Raw genomic sequence first — 25,216 nt, 5'->3', positions numbered from 1 at the left:
ATTGGCCCAGCGACACCTACTTCCTGGCACGTTTCTGTGCCTCTTTTGACACTTCCCACTTCTCTATCTTATATATATTTAGTTATGGAAAGGCTTTGTTTCTCTTAGTCAATTCCTGGTGTGCAGGATCAATATTCTAATTCATCCTTGTGTCTCTGTAGTGCCTACCACAATTCTGTGCACACAGAGAAGGCTCAGTAATTGTTTGTTGAGTGAATGAGTGGATGAATAAAGAAAGGGAACATGCATGAGGTGGAGGAAAAGCCCCTTTTCCTTATACAGGCTTACCTTCCTCATTCATATGTATGATTGGCTCCATTTCTACTTCATATTTCTGGCTTTAGAGATAGCTAGAGACTCTCCCTATTATAATCATAGTTTGGAAGGAAATAATTTAAAATCAAGTGAAGCAATGCAGCGTGGAAAAGATGGGCTGCTATTTTTGAGAATTTCTTTCTTTTTAAAATTTTATTTTTCTATTTCTTGGAGTCCAGACACAGCCTAAAAGCTGACACTTGGGAGGTTCTCTTTTCACCAGTATAACTGACATCACAGAGTTCGTGTCCTTATCTTTCATTCTCAAGGAAATAAACAAACATTGGGATTGGCCAGAGCCCTGACCTTATGGATGACTAAGGCCCCCTGGAGTTAAATTCTAACTGAGATTTTCCTCTGGGACTCAGATTCTATCATTTTGTGCTATATTTACCAATGATGTTACACTTTATCTTTATCTTAGCAAATATTTAATTTGTTGAGAGAAAACATGTCATGAATGCATTACTCATAAGTTTCCATATTTCCCAAGCATTCTGGCAAGTGGGAGAAAGGGAATTTTCTGGGGTTCTATTCATACAGCTGAAACAAAGCCAAGTACCAAACTTTAGTGAATTCAAAAGGGAAGAGATGTGTGAGGTACAGAAACGAAAAGACAAATACTAAATGATTTGATATGGCTAGTTGACCAGCTGGTCGGTTGTCAGCCCTTTCTTGCAATGGTTCTGCTTAGCTTTGAAATCAAATGGCTTACAAAAATAGTATCTGAGAATCAAGAAAATGTACCTTATCCACTGAAAATCAACGGAAAGCTCACCTCTTTTTGTTCTCAATTTCCTTCTCTTTTATTCAATTAAGTATGTAGCTGACGATGGAGAAATCTAATGATGGGGTGAGATTTTTGCATCATCATGATGAATTTCTGTGCTAATGTCTAAGCTTCTGAACTGAAACTCCTTTGAGAAAATAAAATACTTCTTGACATTGATGGTTCTGAGACTACAAAAATAGCCAGTATTCTAGAGAACCGAAATAGGCTATTTAAATAAGAGTTTTTATTGATAAGCACCCTTAAAAACTCATTATTTGTACTGAAAGCTGAAATCTGACCATAGAAGCAGTTCTCTTGATTTCCCAAGTGGCCTCATAAAGGGTTTGGGCTAAGTCTAATTCCAAAATCCAAAGAAAATAAATTTTATCCAGATGTTGGGCTTGGAGATTCGAGTTGCATTACAAACAAAACTGAATATTTGTTTTTGGAAAATCTTACTACTGTATATAACTTAAAGTAAATGTTATATGTGTTTCTTCATTCTTGTCACAGCTTCCCGTGTTTAGCCTCCGAATGCCACTTTCCCACTTCTGAGTCTCCAGCATTTCTATGTTTGTCGACAATGCGCATGATTAAAATGATATTTTCATATTTCAGTGTAGTTGGAGCTCCTTAAAGCAGAGGGTTGTAAGTGCAAAAAAGAGATATGCAGTTCCCTAATGGCTTATTACCATCACATTTGCAATTCAGATCAGCTCTAAATTGACTGAAATTTTTAAACACATAGCAGGCAGTTTAAACTAATGATTGTCTGGAGGTTCACCACTGACACGAACTAAGCTTCTGTTCAAAACAAATTGCAAATAATTCCTCCCTTAGAGTCAAAATGTCACTTTTAAAACTCCATGTTATTGTTAGATTTTTGTCAGTTACATCAAAAAAAAATATCTGCTTTATAGGGAGTGTTCTACCTTTGAAAGGACGGAGTGACACAGTTTCCCTATTAAAAAAACCCACAACAACACTTATCTGTATACATGGATCTACATCGGTTTCACTAGGAATCACCCCTCCCACTTCCCCCTCATCCCCTTCAAAAATCCTAATTGTAAAGTAAAACACCCTTGGGGCAGTGGTAGGCCCAAGTTGCTTAGCAACCCTCAGCAGGTAGCAAGGATTCAGCTGCAGCTGTCCTGATTCTTTCCTAAGAACCTTCTTATTACTGTTTGTGCTAATCTTTAACCAGGCTTTTAAACCACAGTCTTTCTCTGGGGTCTCTTGTTGTTAGATTGCAGGGGCCTACTCAAATGTTGTCCCAGAGGTAATGGTATTAAGGGTGGCTATTGAATGTTTGAAGAGTGATAAGTGCTGGAAGGGATTAGAATTGCATGTTCCAACTAACCTTATTTTACATTCTTGAAAAATATCATGAAAATTGTCCCCCAGTAGGAACAATGGTTGGTGTTGACACACAGCTCTAAACCTGCTTTTGCTCCCAGCTTGTAAATTGGGTGAGGCGGGCTCCCTCCCCATAATTGTTTCTTTTAAAAGACCTATATCCTCCTGCAAAGACTACTTAAGGAATTCATTAAGAATTAGTAGATAGCCTGATTTCAGTCTCTCATTTAATTATGAGAAAGCTAGGTGTGGATTGGTAGAGAGGGATAAAGAGAGATGTAATAGGGGACTGAGAAAATTTCTTTCCACGAAGAAGTATTTGTGCCTACATTGACAATCCAAAAACTCTGAGGTTGGACTTGAAATTGGCCAATTATTACAGAATAAAACAGTGGCAAAAAACGGTGCATTTATTTTTAGTAGCATGGAGATTTCTGCTTTGTTTCCTGGGTTGTGAGGTTTGGATAAATTTCAGAGGCTGCCCACAGCTGTTATTAACCAATGAGGGTAAGCTCATAAAATATTTTAAAGTAAGTCTACTTCTACCTTCCCATCACACAATACAAGGCAAAATGAAGAAGACACAGCTACCCTGAGGTTTTTTTTCACTCAATCCCTTTCTCTCAGCAGATTAAAAAAATAATAATGAATGAGTCACTCCTCGAAACTTCATTCTGTCATTTAAAAGGAATTTAGGCCTTTTTCTATCATAACATTTTGTTACAGACCTGGTCCTATTATGCAACATAATATGTACTGAATATGTGCTGATTAACTGACTTGGAAATTGGAGAAAGGTCAAAGCCATCTGAAGGAGGTAACATTTTTATAGGCTCTGAACCTTATTGAAGTTCATCTATATAGATATAATCTTCAAAATTCAGTTTAAAATCACACACACAAATGAGACTCATGAGTCCCCTGATTTTTAAATTTCACTACATTCTCCTTTTTGTTACAGGTTGTATAAAAAATTGTTTGCTCTTAAGTAAAAAACAAAAAGGATAGTGTCCTCCAATAGGTTGATAGTTGAGAGTGTCCGCCATCATACACATGGAATAGTTCACATTTATTCTTCCGATCCCACCAAATATCAAACACAGGGAAATATATCTTATATTTCTGATGAGAAAACTCAGACAGGAAGCTTGTTATTCAGTTTTAGATTGCCATATTGGGATGCCCTGAAAGTCCCACGATATCATATAAATCTCCCCCACAGTGAAATAGTGCTCAGGTGTCCACTAATATTAGTGTTGTATTTAGAAGAGTAGCTAATTTTTCTTTCCAAGAAATTTTGGCCACACCGCTTCAAAATGATAAACTCTCTAATTTTGATTTGTTTTCTATTTAAATTCCAACCTCTGTCTTTTATCTTTCTTTTGCCCCAAGATCCATTATTTTGTTACATAAATGATTGCCCAAGTGGGTCAATTAAATTCTGAATACAGCTGGTGTTGATTACAGTTTTGCTAATAAAAATATCTTTGTGAAATCTTCAAGGCGACCTGTAAAAATTAGCTCCTTAATGAACCTGGAAATTCAGAACAAAAATCTATCAGTAAACATGTTGATCGATTTCATCCTATCAATCAAAATTTAGTTTGCCAGATAATAATTTGTTAAATGTCAGTAAAGGAGAATATTGTTTAGAAAAGGGCGATTTGAAACAATGTGCTTGTGCCCTGGAGAGGTGTGTAGAACCATCTTCATGGAGTGTGGGTTTGGACTTTATCTTTCAGGAAGTGGGAACATAGACCCCACACCTATGGTCAGAAGGCACCATGTTCCTGTTATCTCCAGGCAGCTACCTATGTCTACCTGGGGCAGATGGCTTTGTGGACCTCCTGTTCAAGTCTTCCTGTTAAAATACTCCTGCCCTCCCACTGTATCTCCAAACCATCAATCCACATGCCAGAACTACAGCCCCATCCCTGAGAGGTGCATCTGGTTAGGGTGACCCATTGTGGGCTGTAAGGTTTCTGTTGTGGTTCATTATGTTAGGTGTGAACACATATTTTTAGTGTTGTTTCTGGCTCCCCAAATTTCTTTTCATTTCTTTTTTGACATCTGAATCCAGGAGTGAATAAAAGACCATATGCTTTATTCTTCACTGTTAGTAATTATAGTAAGTGGAGGAAGATTCTTAGATTTGTTGACTTCAGGATTTTTTAACCTCGGCACTACTGCTATTTTGGATAGTATTGACATTTTGGGCTGAGTAGTTTTTTGTTGTAGGGGTCTGTCCTATGCATTATAGGATGTTTAGCAGCATCCCTGACCTCTACCCACTAGCTGTACCTCCCCGAAGTTGTGACAACCAAAAATGTCTCCAGAAAGTGCCAAATGTCCCATGGGGGGGACAAAGTCATTCCTAGTTGAGAACTGCTGGTTTATTCTCTTGTGTGGTGCAGGTCAGCCATATTAGCATCACTGAGAGCTTGTTAGAGATGCAAACGTCTCAGGACCTGCCCCAGCCTCACTGAATAGGAATCTGTGTGTTAACAAAATCCCTGGATAACTTTGTATAAACATGAATGTATGGGAAGTAGTGATTTAGTCCATTATCTTGATCCGAAGTCTGGACATACGTATTTCTTAGGCTAAAACAGCACAATTCCAAGGTTCAAAATGTAACTATAGGCCAGGCTCGGTGGTTCAAGCCTGTAATCGCAGCACTTTGGGAGGCTGAGGTGGGTGGATCACCTGAGGTCAGGAGTTCGAGACCAGCCTGGCCAACGTGATGGAACCCCCATCTCTACTAAAAATACAAAAAGTTAGCTGGTCGTGGTGGTGAGCACCTGTAATCCCAGCTACTTTGGAGGCTGAGGCGGGAGAATCACTTGAACCCAGGAGGCGGAGGTTGCAGTGAGCCGAGGTCGTGCCACTGCACTCCAGCCTGGGCAACAAGAGAAAAACTCTGTCTCAAAAAAAAAAAATGTAATTGTAGCAGACTTCTCAGTCTGCAAGCCCATGTATACACTGATAAAATATATTTGAAGCAAAGTTAATTGAAGAATTTAAGGAAAATTAAAAGGCATTGACTAATCTAACTAACCCCCCCCAAATAATTACCATAGTGTTTTAGATTTTGGCCCTTTTACATTATATAAATATAAATTAATAGTACTTTGGAAATATCTCTGTATCTCCCAAGCAAATCCATAAATAATACTAACAATAATACTACAATCTATCAGGGTGTTTATTATGTACTGAGTGGTCTATTAGATTGTTTAATCTTCACAACAACTGTGTGAGGTATTAACCTAATTTGACAGACAAAAAGCTGACTCAGAGAAATTAAATACCTTTGCCCTAATCACACGTTTCTACGAAGTGAGATACCAGCACTTAGCCCATGTTCATTCTATCCAACTATTCTGCCTTAACTCTAAGGAGAGAAAAAAAAATGATAAAGAACATTTTCTCCAAACTAATTATGTCTAAACAACATCCACACAGATCCTCAACCCCAGGAATGAGCAGGGGAAAGGAATCATTATTTTTCTTTAAAGCCCTCTTTTGTTCTATCTTCTTAGGCAGTGGTCTCATTATACCTTGAGAATGTGTGAGTGTAGCCAACAGCTTGAGGTGAAGAATCCTGTTCACCCATTTCTATCCCTTTGCCCCCACAGAATTAGCGTTCAGCAACAACAAAGCCATGCTGTACATTGTTAAGAAGCATTCTTGGCAAGGATGGTTTTGTCTTTCTTGTTTCTGAGATTTGCCCACTGATTGCTAAAAGTATGTACTATGAACTTTGATTAGCTAGCCCAAGGGCCTGATGAGTAGACACAAACTGTGCAAGAAAGCCAAATGTGACATTCACATGATTTAATCCGAAACGAATACATCTATGATTCTTTATTTCTTTCATCAGAGAAACCCTCTGCTTTTGCTTCTGATCCTTTCTTTGCCTGAACCTCTTCTACTGTATCATCAACCTATTTTTTTATTCAATGTATATTCTACCAGACAGTATTCCTAGCTTCCTTTTGTCACCATGGTGACACTGTGTGCTTATGCCTTTATTAAAAATTTATCTTAAATAGATCTAGGAAGTAGTCTTTTAGGCAATGACAATTTTTTCAGTTTCGAATCCAACATAATGTCCAGATGCTGAGAATTTGTGTGCAAATATCATTCCACTATTACTATAAAGGGAAATAAAGCAAAATGTTTAAATGGCTGCTATTCCTGTTAGCTGCTTATGCATGGAAAAAGACATTTTATATGCATTCCATTCTTGCTTTTCAAGTGCACTTGGCACACAGTCTTTTGAAAGAAGAACTTTACTTAAGCTTTTATTAGCTTATGTGATCATCTATTACTGGTAAATTTTAATAGTGTTGCATTTCTAGGAACATATCCTATGAAAAAAATCAGAAATACTAACAAAGATTGACATGCATATAATTGTCCTCACATTATTTATAATAAATACTTAAAAATCATAAAAATGTTCAACAATAGGGGGAGGATTAAATAATGGTATGGCATTATGGTTGAATAGCATGCCTCTCTTAAGAATGATATTGCAAAGAATTTTAGTGACAGGGAAAGAATTATAATATGTTAATTTTAAAAAGATACAAAACTGATATATAATGTGACTTCTATCTTCATAGCTGTGTATATAGCTTGTTAATTAAATATCTTTAGTTATATGTATATCTATTTATAAAATTCCAAAAATGCCAGATGTTAATAGTGGCTATATCTGGTTGGAGAGTTTATGGGTGATTTCATTCTTTTAAAAGCTTTCCTCTGTTTTCTACACTTTTTTAGTGAGCCTAAAATGCTTTTGAAATCAGAAAGAAAAAATAAATATTTAAATATAAAACTGAACTAATTGAATTCTTCCAGGATTGTAGTAATATGATTAAGAGGTCCCTGAGATTTTCCATATTTTTCTTGTATTTATAAACTCTATTGTTTTTAAACTACTCTCACCCTGGTACTTTTGTTTTCAAAGAGAGTTCAAAACAATTACTCTAGATGAAGGACAGAGACTATTGTCTTCACCCTGGATAATGAAAAATGAGTGACATGAGAGAGGCACAAAATCGGAGGACATTGTCCCAAGTGTGTTTAAATTAAATAGCTAATTTTTAAAAGGGTCAAATCTGGAGTCTGTAGATGGGTCGGGCAACAGAAAAGATTGCAGGGATTTTTTTCATTATAGTTAAACAAAAATGTACTTAAAAATGCAAAATGTAAGAAGATGCTTTTATATGAGAAAATGATTAATGAGTGCAGTATTTAGGGGAAGAAATACTCAAAGGTTGGTACTAGGAAAAGAAAAAAGCTACAGGATTTTGATCACAAGAAACCTTGGATTCTAGATCTGACCCTGCCAGTACCAAGACTTGGACAAGGCATTTATTCCCTCTTGGCCTTGGGTTCTTCTCATATAACATAAAAGATTTGGATTAAATGCTATTTAAAATCCCTTCCAGTTTATAAAGTCTGATCTATTCTACCATTTTACGTGTTTTCATAGCACAGATCAAATTCTGGGAGTTCACATTTCTGAAACTTGGGTCAAGGTCCTGGCCAGTCCTCAATAAGAGCAACTGTGTGGACATCTGTGGCAATGGTAAGAATTCTTTAGTGGCCAGTCAGCTCTGTTATTCTCTCCAGCTAAATGAAGCCAAGCAATATGAAAAGTAGGCCCAAACACACACAATCTCTTCTTGACTTCCACCAAGCCGTCTTTTTCATTTGGAACACTATTTTCATATGTGGAATTATTTCATCTTTTATAAAGTGCTAGTATAAATTTGTGATAAGAACCAGCAAGTGATGATAATAGCTGTTCTCTTTTGTGACTACAAGTATCTGTTAAATATATCTAATATGCACTTGTATATATGAGTGCATTTATTAAAAGACACTTAAGCTAAGCATGGATAAATGTACTAGTTTTTAAACAGCTTTATTGAAGTATAATTGACATGGAACAAGTTACACATATTTTAAGTATGCAATTTGCTAAGTTTTAATATATATATGTACACATAAACTCTCACAGAACCAAGTTAATAACCATAACAGCACCCTAAAAGTGTCCTCGTTTTCCTTTGCAAACTCGTATGTGGTACAAAGCATGGATCAAATTCTTGTTTTTTTGCGTTATGGAGATCCAGTTATTCTAGCACCATTTGTTGAAAAACTATTCTTTCTTCCCTTTGAAATACTGTCAAAATCAATTACACACATATGTATGGATTATTTCTGAAATCACTATTTTGTTTTGTTGATACAGTTATCTCTCTTCACATCAATACCACATTGCCTTAATTGCTGTAGATTTACAACAAGTCTTAGAATTAGATGGTCCTACAAAATTATTCCTTTCCCTTCCACCTAGAGTGGCTATTTCAGCTCTTCTGAATTTTCATACGAATTTTAGAATCAAATTGTCAATTTCATGAGAAAGCCTGCTGAGATTTTTATTGAGATCAAATTGAATCTCTATTAATCTGGGGATAATTGACATATTAATGATAGTGAGTTTGCTGATTCATGAACAGCAAATGATTCTGTAATAAATCATTCTGTAAATGATTCTCCTCATTTATTTAGGTCATTGTAGGTTTATCTCATTTTATATTTTTCAGTGCACCAGTCTTGCATATCTTCTGTCAAATTTATACTGAAATAGTTTGTATTTTTGATGCTTATATAAATGGTATTGCTTCTTTTAATTCCAATTTCTGATTATTGATTGCTAGTCTATAAAAATACAATTGATTTTTTTTTTTTTAGTATTGATCTTGGATCTCATGGTCTTGTTAAACTCAACATTTAATTCTAGTAAATTTTTGGGTACATTTCATAGAAGTTTTTACACAGATGATCATGTCATTTGTGAATAATGATAGTTTAACTTCTTTTTAAATGTGGATGCCTTTTACATATTTTTTTCTTGTCTTATTATACTAGCTTGAACCCCCACTAATGATGAATAGATGTAGCAAAAGCAGATGTCTTTTGTGCTTGTGACATGGATACCATATGCTTCAGATGTTGCTCTGCCCTGTTTGTCAGCCTGCTCCCAACATCCCAACCTCCTATGCGCAATCTCATACCAACCTTTGCCTATCTGCACCCCACACAGGGTTGTTTTTCACAGTCTTCTTTGCACAGACACTGTATACCCCTGGTTGCACATGACCCTCCCAATGAGTGAGCTCCAGGCACCTTGACTCATTCTGTGCTCTCATTCACCAGCTTTGTCACCTTTAACTTGGGAGGGATATTTTGTTCTTCTGTTTGTCTGTTTTTCCTGTTTGCCCAACACCTGTGGGCCAACTCTGGTTCAGGCAATCCAGTGAACTTCTCTGCCATGCAGTGGGCTGCGAGCACAGCTTTCCAACGAAGTCGTAATTCAGCCTTGAGGAGGGCACCCCTTTCCAAGTTTGCTCCTTTTTGAGTGCTTTTCCTAAAACTTAAATTTTTCATTAGAGTTTTTTATACGTCTTTATCATGACCCCAAATTATGGTTAATTATTCTTTATATCAAACCTCTTTTCAAATTACTGTGTATTTTCTGCCTCTTAATTAGACTCCAACTGACACATTACTTCTGAAAAAAATTATTGAAGTGTAATTAACAAACAAAAAACTGCACATATTTAAAGTATACAATCTGATGTTTTGACATATGTTTATACCCATAAAATACAATCAAGATAATCAACATATTCATCATCCCTCAAATGTTTCCTTGTGTTAAATGGTATTTAGGGGACCATGTAAAGAGAAATTGAGCTAGGGATATGTTTAGTGTGGGTTTCTTAGGATAGGTTTATATAGTTCACAGTCACTTTCATGGATGGTTAAGACTGCCAGTCATCCTGGTTTAGGAATGGTTTCTGCACTTAATTTTGTTACCTACTGCTCTTGCAAGCATCTCGATAGGAAGTGCCTGGGCCATGTGAATATATCCTATAGTACTGAGCATGGACCTATGTGGGTAATGAAGGAAAAAGGAGGTTCAGAATATATAAGAAAATAGAGTTGGAACTTGTTTGTGGAAAATTGTTCTAAATCCTGCACTCACATGAACAAAGATTTGAAAGAGGTTTTCGTAAGTTATCAACAAAACTTTTAATAAAGTTACTAATAATACATTATTTAATAAGAAGCTAAAAATTATTGTTAAATGATCAATAATATAAAGAAATAAATATTTATTAACCATGCTCAAGGAGAGTCTAAATTTCCTATTTAGTCTCTCTTTTTTCTGGAGACAGGGTCTTGCTCTGTCACCCAGCCTGGGGTGCAGTGGCATGATCATGGCTCACTGCAGCTTTGACCTTCTGGGCTCAAGTGATCCTTCCACCTCAGCCTCCCGAGTAGCTGCACTACAAGCATGTGCCACCTTGCCTGGCTATTTTGTAAAAATTATTTTGTGTAGAGATGGGGTTTCACCATGTTGCTCAGGCTATTCTCGAACTCCTGGGCTCAAGTGATTCTCTCACCTCAGCTTCACAAAGTGCTGGGAATTCAGGTATGAGTCACCATGCTCAGCCCTCTCTTTATATAAAATATTGCAAAATTATTGTTTGTAGAGAAATGATCAAAGGGGCCAAAGCCAAAAATGTGAGAAAAAGGTATTGTAGAGGTGGGTCTGACAGGTTATTAATAGAAGTTTTTACTTTCCTTGAATTTACAATGTTTGTGGTAATGATGGATGGTGATGTTCCTATAAGCTAAACTCATTAACTCCCTTTGTGGATATCTACTATGTTACCAAAGATTGCTTCTTTATATCTTCTCAAAATTGTACCTATTGCTATTTAAACCTACTTCCTTTCACTGCACAATGAGAACCTCTGTTCAGCATTTACTATATATTTTATATGGTCAATGTCTCTGATGACTATATTTTACAAGTTAAAACATAGCTTTTTCCTAGTTTATACATTTATGGTTTTATAGAATATGATATTTAAACTCTTATGAAAGTGTCCAATTAATTTGTATTTACTTACATACTTCACGAATTACCTTTATTATAAAAAATATGTAAAAATTGAGTACATATTCTGAGTATGTATTTCATGTACCTACAAATATATTTGTGAAAATTATACCGGAAAATTGAGGACAATGTTATTAGAGTGTTATTTGTCTGATATTCCATAATTGTTTTTAGGTGTTTTTTTTTTTCCATTTAAAATTTAGCATTAAAATTGGTGGCTTTAGACATATTTTATGTTAAAGACAAAGGTTAGAAATTCTCTTATGTATTGTGCGTTAAGAATTATTCAATACAGCCTAAGTCAGATCATAAATATGCTTCTATTATATTTTATTTACTTATAAGGCAAATGTATTATTTTCTGACATTTATATTTTGCTTTTATGTTTCATGAGCATCTTTTTAGTTTAAATAGATTTCTTTTCTTCTTTCCTCTCTTCATTTGTCATTTTTTTTTTCACAGATTCACTCAATCCCAAGACAAGATGCTCTTTGACAATGGACTAGAGGAAAGGGTGAAAGAATGGTTTAGAACTAACTCAAGAAAGAACCATCTGATTCACACTTGGAGGAGGACACAGGAGCTGAATCAGATGAGGCTGTGGTGCCTGGGGAGGAAATTGTGAGTACTTGCTCCTGATTGAGTATCATTATCCTCCTGTTGTCTAGGAACATGATTGTTATAATTAGCCACAAATGTCATGGGCAACTATAATTTACGTTTTCCTGTAACAACTGATAGTTTACCTTTTCAATGCCTTCTTTTATCTATCCACCATGGGGCTTTCCCCATCCCTCCATAACAATCAAATATAGGATAAAATATATTTGTCTTATAGTATGTGTCTGTCAGTGTATACTTATAGTAATAACGTGACTATTCATTTTTAAAAAGCCATTAAATGGCTACTTACCCAAATTTCAGGCTCCTTTAAAATTAAAGTTCCTATAAAAAAATTAGAAATCATGAGGTTATATAATAGGAATGCTGGTGGAGTCCTTAGAGATATTTTAGGACCATTTCTCATTAATCTTATTTCTAAATATAGTATAAAGGGATGTTATTAATTGTGTTGCATAATGCCTTTGAAATGCAATATTAATATCCTTTGGATTTTATTTGTAGTGTAATTTCTTAATTCCATTTTAAATTTATTATAGTAATTCAGTGGAAGTATATATTTGTATTCTATTATAGAACAATTATAGTTTCTATTCTATTTTTAATACAAAGAGTTTATTTTTAATAGAAATACAATAGTTTGTATTCTATTTTTAGTAAGTTGCTTTAGTAAGAACTAACTCTTAAGCTGAATTTTTAAAATAGAATAAAAATCACAATATTTTATAAAGCATTATATAATTGTGAAGAATTTTTAACTAGCATGCACTTTTGCTAGATACTAACCAAATAATAACCATATGCACTGAATTGCTTTCGAGTGGAAGTCACTCAAGTGCTCTTTTTAAAAAATGTCTCACTGTTTTGGATTTCATATTATATTTATTTATTTATTTGGAGCAGAGTCTCACTCTGTCGCTTAGGCTGGAGTGCAGTAGTGTGATCTTAGCTCACTGCAACCTCTGCCTCCTGGGTTCAAGTGATTCTCCTGCCTCAGCTTCCCAAGTAGCTGGGACTACAGGTGTACACCACCATGTCTGGCTAATTTTTATATTTTTAGTAGAGATGGGGTTTTGCCATGTTGACCAGGCTGGCCTCGAACTCCTGACCTCAGGTGATCCGCCTGCCTTGGCCTCCCAAAGAGTTGGGATTACAGGCATGAGCCATCGTGCCTGGCTTCATACTATATTTAGATTAATAAGTTTCATTGCATATTTTTTTTTTTTTTGAGATGGAGTCTCGCTCTGTCGCCCAGGCTGGAGTGCAGTGGCGCAATCTCGGCTCACTGCAAGCTCCGCCTCCCGGGTTCACGCCATTCTCCTGCCTCAGCCTCTCTGAGTAGCTGGGACTACAGGCGCCCGCCACCACGCCCGGCTAATTTTTTGTATTTTTTAGTAGAGACGGGGTTTCACCGTGGTCTCGATCTCCTGACCTCGTGATCCGCCCGCCTCGGCCTCCCAAAGTGCTGGGATTACAAGCGTGAGCCACCGCGCCCGGCCTCATTGCATATTTTTAAGTAACACTAGAAAGTTATATTTAGAATAGTAATTAAATGAAAACAAATCAGTGACATAAATAGCTAGTAAATCCAGGCCAAAGATAAATGTTCCCAAAACTGAGGAGAGATGGGACTAACATCTTACAATGATATGCTTTTGTTTGAATATAGCTACTGTCTGAACATTTTTGTTTCTTTTACTACTACAATTTTAAAATGGTCAACATCTGATGTCTGCCTGTCTGCCTTACATCCTTATGACCTGAATTTGTTCTGCATGTCCTCACTGAGACGTTGTGCTAGGATGTCATTAATAAATTATTTCTACAATACACAATGAGTTTGCTCAATGTTCATTCTCCGTGGCATCTCTGCAAATTTAAAATTGTTGACCACACCCTCCTACTCGAAAGAAGTGGCTTTTGTGGTATGCATTTTGAGTTGTCTTCTATCTGGATTACTCCTTCTCTCGTTACTATCAATTTTTCCATTTTTCTAAATGTGCATGTTCCTTAATGCCCGGTTTTAGAACATGCACTCTTTTCCTTCTTCTTTAGGAAATATCTATTTTCTAAGCTTCAATTATCATTTCTTTGTGGATAAAATTATGAACTATGATAAATAACATTTTTTCATCTCCAGAATTGTCTTGTTGAATCTCCTAGAGTCGAGGAATCAAAGAAAAATAACGACATTAAGGATTTTTTTTGAGATCATAAAACTATAGAGTCACAGAGTTAAAAATATGGAAATAACTGGAATGATGGAGATTCTATCAGGAAGGTTCCTGTTTGTTTGATTTTTCAAAAATTTTGCTCTTGTTTGAAAGACGATGTATTTTTTCTTTTCAGTTTTTATGTTTAATTCTTTGTTTCTTTAATTTTAGAGGTGGTTCTTATGTTGTTGCATATTTTTTAATTAAAGGCCAGTAAAATATAGACTATATCTATTTTCACTCAATTAGAATAATTTTATTAAAATAAATTCCTTTAAGCAAAGGTATATAGTTTTTTTAGGTTATGGAAAAATTAAATTACTGTATATACTCAAAGTCCTGTTAGTGACACTGGAGCAAGACTGTTATTTTAAAGCCACTTGCTGATTTTGCTGGCAGTGATTATAATGAAATATAATAATATATTTTATTTATAAAGTGCTTTTCACCTATATATTCAGAGTGTCTGGATTTCAAGTGATACTCAGGGTATGTCAGTTGATAACTACACTTTCTGAGGCCTGATGAAAACATTTGCATAACATTCATGCCTGTTGATTACTGGGGTCAAAAAGTCTAAATTCACACTGCATGTGTTCAAAATATCATAGGATTACTCAATAAGGTCTTGAAATTTTTTCCTACCATATTATTTTTGTTTAAGGATAGGATTTGGGACAAACAAACAAACAAAAGCCGAAGACCTCTCTGTGAAAGACCTAAACTAGGGTCTTGTGTACTGAATAAAATATAACTATAAAAGAATGACACAAATTTCCTTATATGATTGTAGAATTAGTCTCGTTATCTTAAAATCATACCATCATATCACAACTATTATTGTCACCAAAAAAAGAGCAAAGAATACTTTAGTTTACTGTCTAAAGATTGGTTTTACTAATGATAAAACATTTCCGTGCCTCCTCTTAAGTCGTTAGAAGACCTTACATAAAAAAGCCCCACAGTTGCTTCTGAGTAGTTAAAGCATATTCTTAAGTGGTTTTCTCCCCCAATTTCGTCTTGTTCATATTCTTTCCCTTTTTCTTCTCTATCAGTTTCCATATTTTCTAAGACAGGTAATGACTAGCAATACATTTGTCCCTACCCTGGATAATTCAATACATTAAAACAAGATGGAATTCAATAAGAAATATTGCTAATTCCACCTGTCCTCTGCTCAGTGTCTTTGGCTGTGGACTGCTTGCTGCTCATTTTGCTTTTTTAGTTTGAAAGGCGGCTCTAAAAAAACATTTTCTTCTTTGTAACTCATTTTCTGAATTGAAAATGTTTACATATCCACATATGGCATTCAACATATGTGGAAACTATATTTGATAGTAAAGAAAATTTTATACCAAATATTTGGTAGAAGTAAGCAAATATAATCTTAACATAATAGTAAGAGCGTACTTAGCATAATAGGAAGAGCACATGGACCATTACACATGATCAAATATTTGCTATAAAAACATGTTGGAATAGAAAATTAATGTTACTATAAACACTTTTAAAGCACTGCTACATTGGAAATATAGAAATGGATATTAAAGTAACTTACTTGAATAATTTTATTCAAACTATTACTATTAAACTTATTTGAACAGTCCTGTTCAAACTATTTCTATTCCTAGTCAAACTATGAGTAAATTGCAGCACTGTAAGTTACCAAATGTTGTAAGACTTACAAAAATATCACTATACTCATATCCTTATTAAATTCATTCTTCTATGATCCAGCGGCTGCCACAACATATAGTAAATATTATGACAAATCTATTGGGAAGCGTTTTGGGTTACAACATTGAAGAAAATAATTTCTGCATGATGTAGGGCAAAAAACTCAGATATTAAGAGTAAATTCTTTCACAAAAGATCTAAATTCTCTAAAGAATGATGTAAGATGTTCCATATTATGCTTATTTAGTTTATATTTGTACTAAAAATTTTGAATTTAGTTTTATTTCACTATAAGATGTCTCTCTGATATCCTAGGTAAAATAAAAATAACAAGCAAAAAAACCCCAACATCCTGAGAGAAGTCAATTTAATTTTATTTTTAAAGCTTTAATATTTGGGATTTATTCTCTCATCCTCAATTCTGTTCAAAAGTAATAAAAGCTTAAAGCAGCACCGCAATTATTTTCTCCTCCTCCAAATCTTAGACTGATTATGTTGTTATTAACAGTTACTTCATTAAAGATGCATACCAGTTTTCCTTTTCTTTTTGTTTAAAATAAAGCAGGTTACTCAACCCCATATTGTACATGAAAGGAAAACAAATCTTGGGCAGATCTACTCCACTATCATAGATGTAAAGCAGACCCAAAGCACACCAAGGAAATATAATATCACTCAAAGGAAATTAAATTAAAAGTAATTTAACCTAAGAAATAAAAGAAAAAACAACACTAAGGATATTAAATGCATACCACAAAAACCTATACACTTGCTAATAAATCAAAAGCTAGCACGAAGCTTTCTATCAACTGAAAAATTGTAATGTGGACAATTTTATAGTTTACAGAGTTTATGTGTTTAAAAAAGGCTGTTCAAGAGGTAATTATTCTGTGTACTAGTCCCAGAAACAAATTCTTACACGGTTCCTCAGTAAGAGAATACTGTAAAGAACAATGTCCACAATGATATTTATATAGCTGAATGGTTTGAAGGGTATGTTTTTAAAAAGTTTATATTAAATACTTACGATTTTAAAATTATAATTATGTTTATATCAATGTACTATATGTAAATTAATACATGAATATAATTAAATATATGTATAATTAAATATATGTATATGAAATATGTAAATATATCAAAATATATATTATATTTTCTTAGAGCATTATAACAAATTAGACAATAGCAAGGTAGACGTATTTTCTATGGAAGTACATGGTATAGGTACCATGAATCAACAATGACTTGGCCGGGTGCAGTGGCTCACGCCTGTAATCACAGCACTTTGGGAGACCCAGGTGGGTGGATCACCTGAAGTCAGGGTTTTGAGACCAGCCTGGCCAACACGGTGAAACCCTGTCTCTACTAAAAATACAAAAATTAGTCAGGCGTGGTGGCAGGCACCTGTAATCCAGCTACTGGGGAGCCTGAGGCAGGAGAATCACTTGAACCCGGGAGGTAGAGGTTGCAGTGAGCCAAGATCACGCCACTGCACTCCAGCCTGGGTGACACAGCAAGACTCCATCTCAAAAAAAACCACAAAAAACCAAAAAAACAATGACTTTAAGTAGACACCTGGCCATGCCCTTTGTTGCTAAGGAGAGGAGCTCAGGGGCACTGCTCTAAAAGAAAGTTATTTATTATTATTATTTTTTTAAGACGGAATCTCGCTCTGTTGCCCAGGCTGGAGTGCAGTGGCGCAATTTCGGCTGACTGCAGGCTCTCCCTCCCGGGTTCACGCCATTCTCCTGTCTCAGCCTCCCGAGTAGGGACTACTCGGACTACTAGCTAGGACTACAGGGGCCCCCCACCATGCCCGGCTAATTTTTTGTATTTTTAGTAGAGACGAGGTTTCACTGTGTTAACCAGGATGGTCTCGATCTCCTGCCCTCATGATTCGCCTGCCTTGGCCTCTCAAAGTGCTGGAAAGTTATCATTTTTGGCAAACTATCCATAACATACAACTGGTTGGTCATTTATAATCTTATGCAGTAGGTTAGCTCATTTGGTTCTCTAGGTATATATTTTGCAGTCAATTCTTCTCTGCAGAAGAATGGCCTGCTTTTCAAGATGAACCACTCCAAATATGCTTTCCTGAGACTTAAAAAAATGGCCAAAGGGCATGATTAGTTTGTCTGCATATATAATTTTTCAGGATAATTTTTTTTTAAGCCATGTACCCTCTGCTGGAAAACTTTAGGGTTAGTCCTTTTATCAGTATATCCAAAATTACATTCTGAGGAACTTCTTGCCTCTTCCCTAAAGGACTGAGAGACTTGGTATTCCTTATATATTCTGTTAGGCAGACACCTCGCCTTTCCTAAGGGAATGTTAGTCTATCTCTGCTTAGATGGCTTGCAAGGCATAGAGATAGTTCCAACTTAAAGCAGAACATAGAATAGCTGCACTCCAGGTAGCTGTTAAAGAGTACTTAGGTCCCTGCTGCTCCAATTTTATGAAAAAGTCAGTTGAACAAAACTATATTTATAAACACACACACACACACACACACACACACACACACACACGATCACTGGATGGACATGTAGTCCAACAAGAAGATGCATTAATTGACTGAAAATTGCTGTTGGCCCTCAGACTATTGCCTTTATTGAATTGCTTCTTTGCTGCAGTGCCCCAGCCTACAGTGAGTGACTTTATAAGAAACAGTCTAGGAAACACATTGCTACATTGAGTATAAGAGTGTTGTGAAGTTTGTCACATCACTTATTATCATTTTTATGAGGACCCATGGGAGAAAATTCTCTTAGATTTCAGAGATAGTAATGCCTGTCCTGGGCCACATTTTGCCCTCTCATCCATGCTACAAATAATGTAACTGATTGGGCCATTCTGAATCCTGGACTTCCTGGCTCTGTCCCTCAAGGCCCTCCCTTGCCCCAGATCCCAGAAAATGTAGCATCAATATATGCGCTTCTTCTAGCAGGCTTCCAGATCCCTGGGTATCCTGTGTATTCACTTCAATCTTGACTTCAACAATTTTCTTCCACTGTCATTTTTTCTTGATTCCATTTATCATATTTTTAGTTTTTATTCTATCTTTTCTTAGTATATCGCACGGATTTTTAAAAGCTATTTTCAATAATTTATGAATGTGAGCATGAGAATCTTGAGAGCAGTCAAGGCTTTGACCTTTCAATGTTACATGTCCTCTGAGTCTAGGGGCCCCTGTGTTCTGTAAGCTGCCGCCATATACAGTTAGACCTCACTCAAAATTTGCTCACTGTTTTCGCTACAGGCATTTTCTGTGCAGACAAAATAGTATTTTACCACCTTCCCCAGGGAGGAGGTGAAACATGGTTGCTACTGCTTCTGTTTCTGCACGTCACTTGTGCTATGTACTTGAAGCATATAAATTTTAATATAAAATTTAAGCCTTCTTGGAGGTATTAGATTCTTTGAGCTTAATGTTTTTGATGACTCATATTGTTACTCAGTTTCCTTGGTCATTTAGTGAAAGATCTGAACTCTTCTCCGAAATGAACACACTCATTTAATAAAAAAAGAAATGTTTACATAATTATTTTGGTAAGAGTTGACGGTAAACCAGAAATTCTGGAAATGCTGGTATTAACTATTGTCAGTAAACTCATTTCTCCTTTGTCTGAAAGTATTTCTTACTCAAATGACACATCTGAAATTCAATGTATGCTGTGAGTTCCTTTAGCACTCATACTTTTAGAATAACTAAGAAGAATATAGGAAAATCATTTCTATTAGGTTATCATTCATTCACTCATCCATTTATCCTGCAGTCAATAACTCCTCTGTGCCCTGTATGATTCAAGGTACTGGGAATACTGAGGTAAGTAGTACAAAATCCATGCCCCTGTGGAACTTATGCTCTAGTCAAGGGAGGAAGAGAACTAATGCATGAACTAATAAACAACTAAATGAGATAGTTTCAGATAGTTGTGGATGCACTGCATAAAAAGAAAGGTGGCCATGTATAATACCGACTTTGATTAGAGGGGTCAAGGCAGGTGTCTGATCTTTGATATGAAACTAGAATAATGAGAGGGACCCAGACATGCAGAGATCTAGGGAAGAAACTCTTAAGACAGAGGGAACAAATCATGCAAATGTTCTTGGACGGGAATAAGTTTGTGTTCTCAGGGTCCAGAGGGAAGTCCAGTACAACCTGAGCCAGGAATGCCAAAAGAGGTGAGCCAGCAGGGTGAGGGACAGAAGGCAGGCCACTCGAGGTCTTTGGCTGTACATGTCTTTTCTTTAGGCCCCTTGAGCAAGTCATCTAACCTGTCTAAGCCTCAGTTTCCCCTTCTTTAAAATAAAGGGGATGGAACTATCTCCTGGGCTTGCTTGTGAAGATTTAGTATGTTAATCGATGTTAGGTGCTCGGAAGCATGTCTGCCACTTAGTAAGAACTATATGTATTATCTATTATTATTATGTATTTATGTACTTTCCCCCTAGCTGACAATTTATTGCTCTGATAGATTTTTAAAGCTAGAATAGGTCTTGGAAATCATATTAAATCTTGACATTTTACAGACGACACTTTAGTTCAGCGAGGTCAAATGGTTGACACAAGTTCCCAAAACTGTAAGTAAATGTTTGGACTAGAATCTTGGTTTCTTGATTCTCAGGCCAAGAGCTTTCTACTATTAAATAGTGTTGGCCTTTAGCTATCAACCTTATGGCTTAGAATTATTTTCCTTAGTATTTGCCTTATATAATTATATTGACAATAGTATTATTGAAGCTGTATTTTTTGGCAGAGACTGAGATAGTTACCACACTGGTAGTGAATTTACAAGTTAATGATTTACTGATAACTGAAAGAAATTTGGAAATAATTAGGATTTTGCCATGCGGTTTATAATGGCTTTTGCCCATAGTAAAATAATAATATAGGCTATTATTTAAGATTATTCTATTTTATCTAATGAATTAAACACAGATTCAAGTATCCCACTAGTAGCTTTAACTTTTGCACCTTTTGAAAAAGATGAATATAGGAAAATTATTTTATTACTTTTTTTCATTCATTTCCTCAATCTAGAAACTAGAGATACCTGTAAACAATATAGAAGTGTGTCCTCTCATGGAACTTATACTCTAGTCAGGGCAAGCAGACAATAAACACATGAGTGAATTCATAAATAACCAAAAGGGTAATTTTAGAGTAGTCTTCAAATACTTCAAAATTGGGAAATCAGGCACTCAGTGATTTGTCAGTCTAATAGATAATAATGGTATAACTAAAATCAGAAGTGTTAATCATGCTTTAAGTGATTAGCTCATTTAAACAACTTATTTTTCCAAGCCTCAGTTCTCTAGCCTTACTACCCACCAATAAATGAGTTAATAGGTTACATAAATTAAAATGTAATTATGCACATAGTGTTATTAAACAGTGGGGTTAAATTAATATGTGGCAAAAATAATGCTAAAATTACTTTACCTAAGAGGTATGATGTGGTGTCTCAGGTTAGTTTTAAATTTTAACTTGTCTCTTTCTACAACCTTACAGATTTTCCCAGATGTAGGAAAATTGGTTCCTGGGATAATCTTTATTTATTTATTTTTCATTTGCTTCTCTATGGAAAGTCTCTTACCTACAAAAGGTTTTGTTCCCAAAGTTAATTTGTACGCCATTCTGAACTCGTTTACCATAGAAGCGGTGCCTAGCATAATTGTTAGGTTCAAATATTGGTTTACAGAAGTTTATTTCACTGTTCTTGAAGCTGAAAAGTTGCACTTAATGGTGCTCCTTTGAGTTCTGGCCCAATTTGGTTGCAAGGAGTAAAGAAAGGAGGTGCATTTTTCTCTTTCCCTGAGCACAGGCCTGGATCCAGTCCATCCTGGGAACCAGATGAGATTTCCTCACGGCCCCCACTGGTCTTCCCTTTCACACCCCTGACTGCCCGTGGCACTGTTCTCTTTATGCGTCAGGACAGATTTTTTTTTTTCTCTAGTAAGAGCTATGTGTCCTCTATTCACTTTTTTCCATCTTATTGGAAGAATACCAAAGTTGATAATTGAGTAAACAATATGGATATTTGATTTTTCTAAATGCCAAATAGATGTATCACAGTGTCAAAATGATTTCCTTCATCTTTTGTTCAAATATCTGTTTTTAGGGGCCGATAACTTCCTCAGAGTTACCTTCTTTTGCTTCTTAACAATACCCTCTGCTTGGTTAGAGCTGTCACTGACTGGCGCCCAGATGTTCATAGAATGTTCTTGCTTCTAACTTTGAGATGGTATGCGGGAGTTAAAATCTATGTGATTTAAACTCAAGGCAAACTTAGTCCTGTTAAAAGAAAAAAAAAGGCTGAAAAAGTATAGCAGTGTTAATTGATTAGTTTGGGTTCACTCTGCTGTTGGCATTTGCTTTATTCTGTATATTGTCCTTGTACACTTTGTTGTCACTTTAGAGAAATACGCTGTATGAAATCCTAGCATAAGCGAAAAGCAAACGGAAGCAGTGAATTTGTCCCACACCACTGTCAAGACAGTGCATAGGTCTGCAGCCTGCCAGAAATAGATGTGGTTTATAGTATGTTCAACTCCGTTGCTCATATTTTTTCATTTCCTCTTCCCAGCTGAATAAATGGAGGGGGGAAGAGAAAAAAATTACTACCATAAAAAGTACATTTTCCCGTCTATGTTCGATTATGGAGGGACATCTATAAACGTGGGCATAAAGCCCAGAGGAAAGGAGATATTTCCGAAATGTTGTCTGATAGTCATTTTAGTTTCCAAATAAATATAGTTTGAAAATACATTGAGGACGTATAAGCAGAAATATTGACATATGGTACGTAATATTTGGCTGAGTTTGTGGATGAGAAATGAGCCTGCCTCAAGGAGCTTTGCTGGTAATTGTATAGCCCAGGAAGGGACTGACAATCAGTCATGAAACACAGAAGTTTAGGAAGCTGTGGAACCTTAATGATCATGTAGAAGAATTTATCTGGTAATTAAAACATTGAAATAAAACTACTGTAAAATATGAATAAAATTAATGTGATCATTTAGAAATAGCTGAACTATTCAGTTTCAGCTTTTGCAATTTCCAAAAGGTGTTATTTGCTGGGCTCCAGGGTGCCATGGCAAAAACAGGATCTTTCTTTGGTCATTACCTACAGTTGAAATCTCATCTCCAGGCTGGCTGCTTAGGGTGTGGCATTTGTTTGTTCATTGTGATTTTATCATCAAAGCATATGTCACATATGCTTAAGTATGTTTAATATTATAAGGCATGCCTGTAATATTATAATATAATATTATAATATGCTTTCTATTTGCCCCTCCAGAACCATCCAATTCTTTTCTATCAAGATCTGGGCTTTTACAGGCTGAACTTATCAGACTAGACCCACCTGGCTATCCACCTATAATATTATAAGACTATAATATTATAATTCATATTATAAGACTATAATATTATAATTCATATTATAAGACTATAATATTATAATTCATAAGACTATAATATTATAATTCATAAGACTATAATATTATAATTCATATTATAAGACTATAATATAATTCATATTATAAGACTATATTATAATTAATATTATAAGACTATAATATTATAATTAATATTATAAGACTATAATATTATAATTAATATTATAAGACTATAATATTATAATTAATATTATAAGACTATAATATTATAATTAATATTATAAGACTATAATATTATAATTAATAAGACTATAATATTATAATTAATATAAGGCGTGGTAGCTCACGCCTGTAATCCCAGCACTTTGGGAGGCTGAGGCGGATGGATCACAAGGTCAGGAGATCGAGATCATCCTGGCTAACACGGTGAAACCCCGTCTCTACTAAAAATACAAAAAAAATTAGCCAGACGTGGTGGCGGGCGCCTATAGTCCCAGCTACTCGGGAGACTGAGGCAGGACAATGGCATGAACCCGGGAGGCGGAGCTTGCAGTGAGCCGAAATCGCGCCACTGTACTCCAGCCTGGGCTACAGAGCAAGACTCTGTCTCAAAAAAAACAAAAAAATTATAAGGCGCATATGCTTAATGCAGACAGCAGAATTTGCAGCAGTACATGCTCGAAGTAGCATTTACTTGAAAAAACAGAGTTGCGAGGAGATAGCATGGTTTGTTAGAATGCACACTAGATTGTAATTTGGAAACTTAGTTTTCATTTCTACTTTTGCCATCTGGCTTTATGAGTTTAGATAAATGACACATTTTCGGATTTGTTTGTGTAGATCTCTAAAACGGGAAGGTTATCTAGTTGATTCCTAGGGTTCTTTTCTAAATATCCAATAAATTCCACTGAACAACTATCTCTAAGGAACTCTTTTTACTGCCAAGGGAATCAGCTAAAATTTGTACAAAATATAAAAAGTAAAGAAAAATATTGGAATCATTTTTTGTACTTATTTTTAGCTGACCTTGTGATACTTGTGGATGTTTTTGTGTTCATGATTTTGAGGTTGTATTCAGAATTGGTGGATTCTTGGTCTCACTGACTTAAAGAATGAAGCCGCGGACCTTCGCGGTGAGTGTTACAGTTCTAAAGGCGGCGTGTTCTGAGCTTGTTTCTTCTGATGTTCAGATGTGTTCGGAATTTCTTCTGGTGGGTTCGTGGTCTCGCTGGCTCAGGAGTGAAGCTGCAGACCTTCGCAGTGAGCGTTACAGCTCATAAAAGCAGTGTGGACCCCAAGAGCGAGCAGTAGCAAGATTTATTGCAAAAAGCAAAAAAAAACAAACCTTCCACAACGTGGAAAGGACCCGAGCGGGTTGCCACTGCTGGCTCAGGCAGCCTGCTTTTATTCTCTTATCTGGCCCCACCCACGTCCTGCTGATTGGTAGAGCCCAGTGGTCTGTTTTGACAGGGCGCTGATTGGTGCGTTTACCATCCCTGAGCTAGACATAAAAGTTTTCCATGTCCCCATCAGATCAGTTAGATACAGAAGATGGACACAAAGGTTCTCCAAGGCCCCACCAGAGCAGCCAGATACAGAGTGTCGATTGGTGCATCCACAAACCTGGAGCTAGACACGGTGCTGATTGGTGTGTTTACAATCCCTGAGCTAGACATAAAGGTTCTCCACATCTCCACCAGACTCAGGAGCCCAGCTGGCTTCACCCATTGGATCCTGCACCGGGGCTGCAGGTGGGGCTGCCCACCAGTCCTGTGCTATGTGCTCTCACTCCTCAGCCCTTGGGTGGTTGATGGGACTGGGCGCTGTGGAGCAGGGGGTGGTGCTCGTCGGGGAGG

The sequence above is a fragment of the Symphalangus syndactylus genome, chromosome 23, assembly GCF_028878055.3.
Source record: "Symphalangus syndactylus isolate Jambi chromosome 23, NHGRI_mSymSyn1-v2.1_pri, whole genome shotgun sequence".
NCBI classification, from domain to species: Eukaryota; Metazoa; Chordata; class Mammalia; order Primates; family Hylobatidae; genus Symphalangus; species Symphalangus syndactylus.
This window is presented reverse-complemented; position numbering follows the sequence as displayed.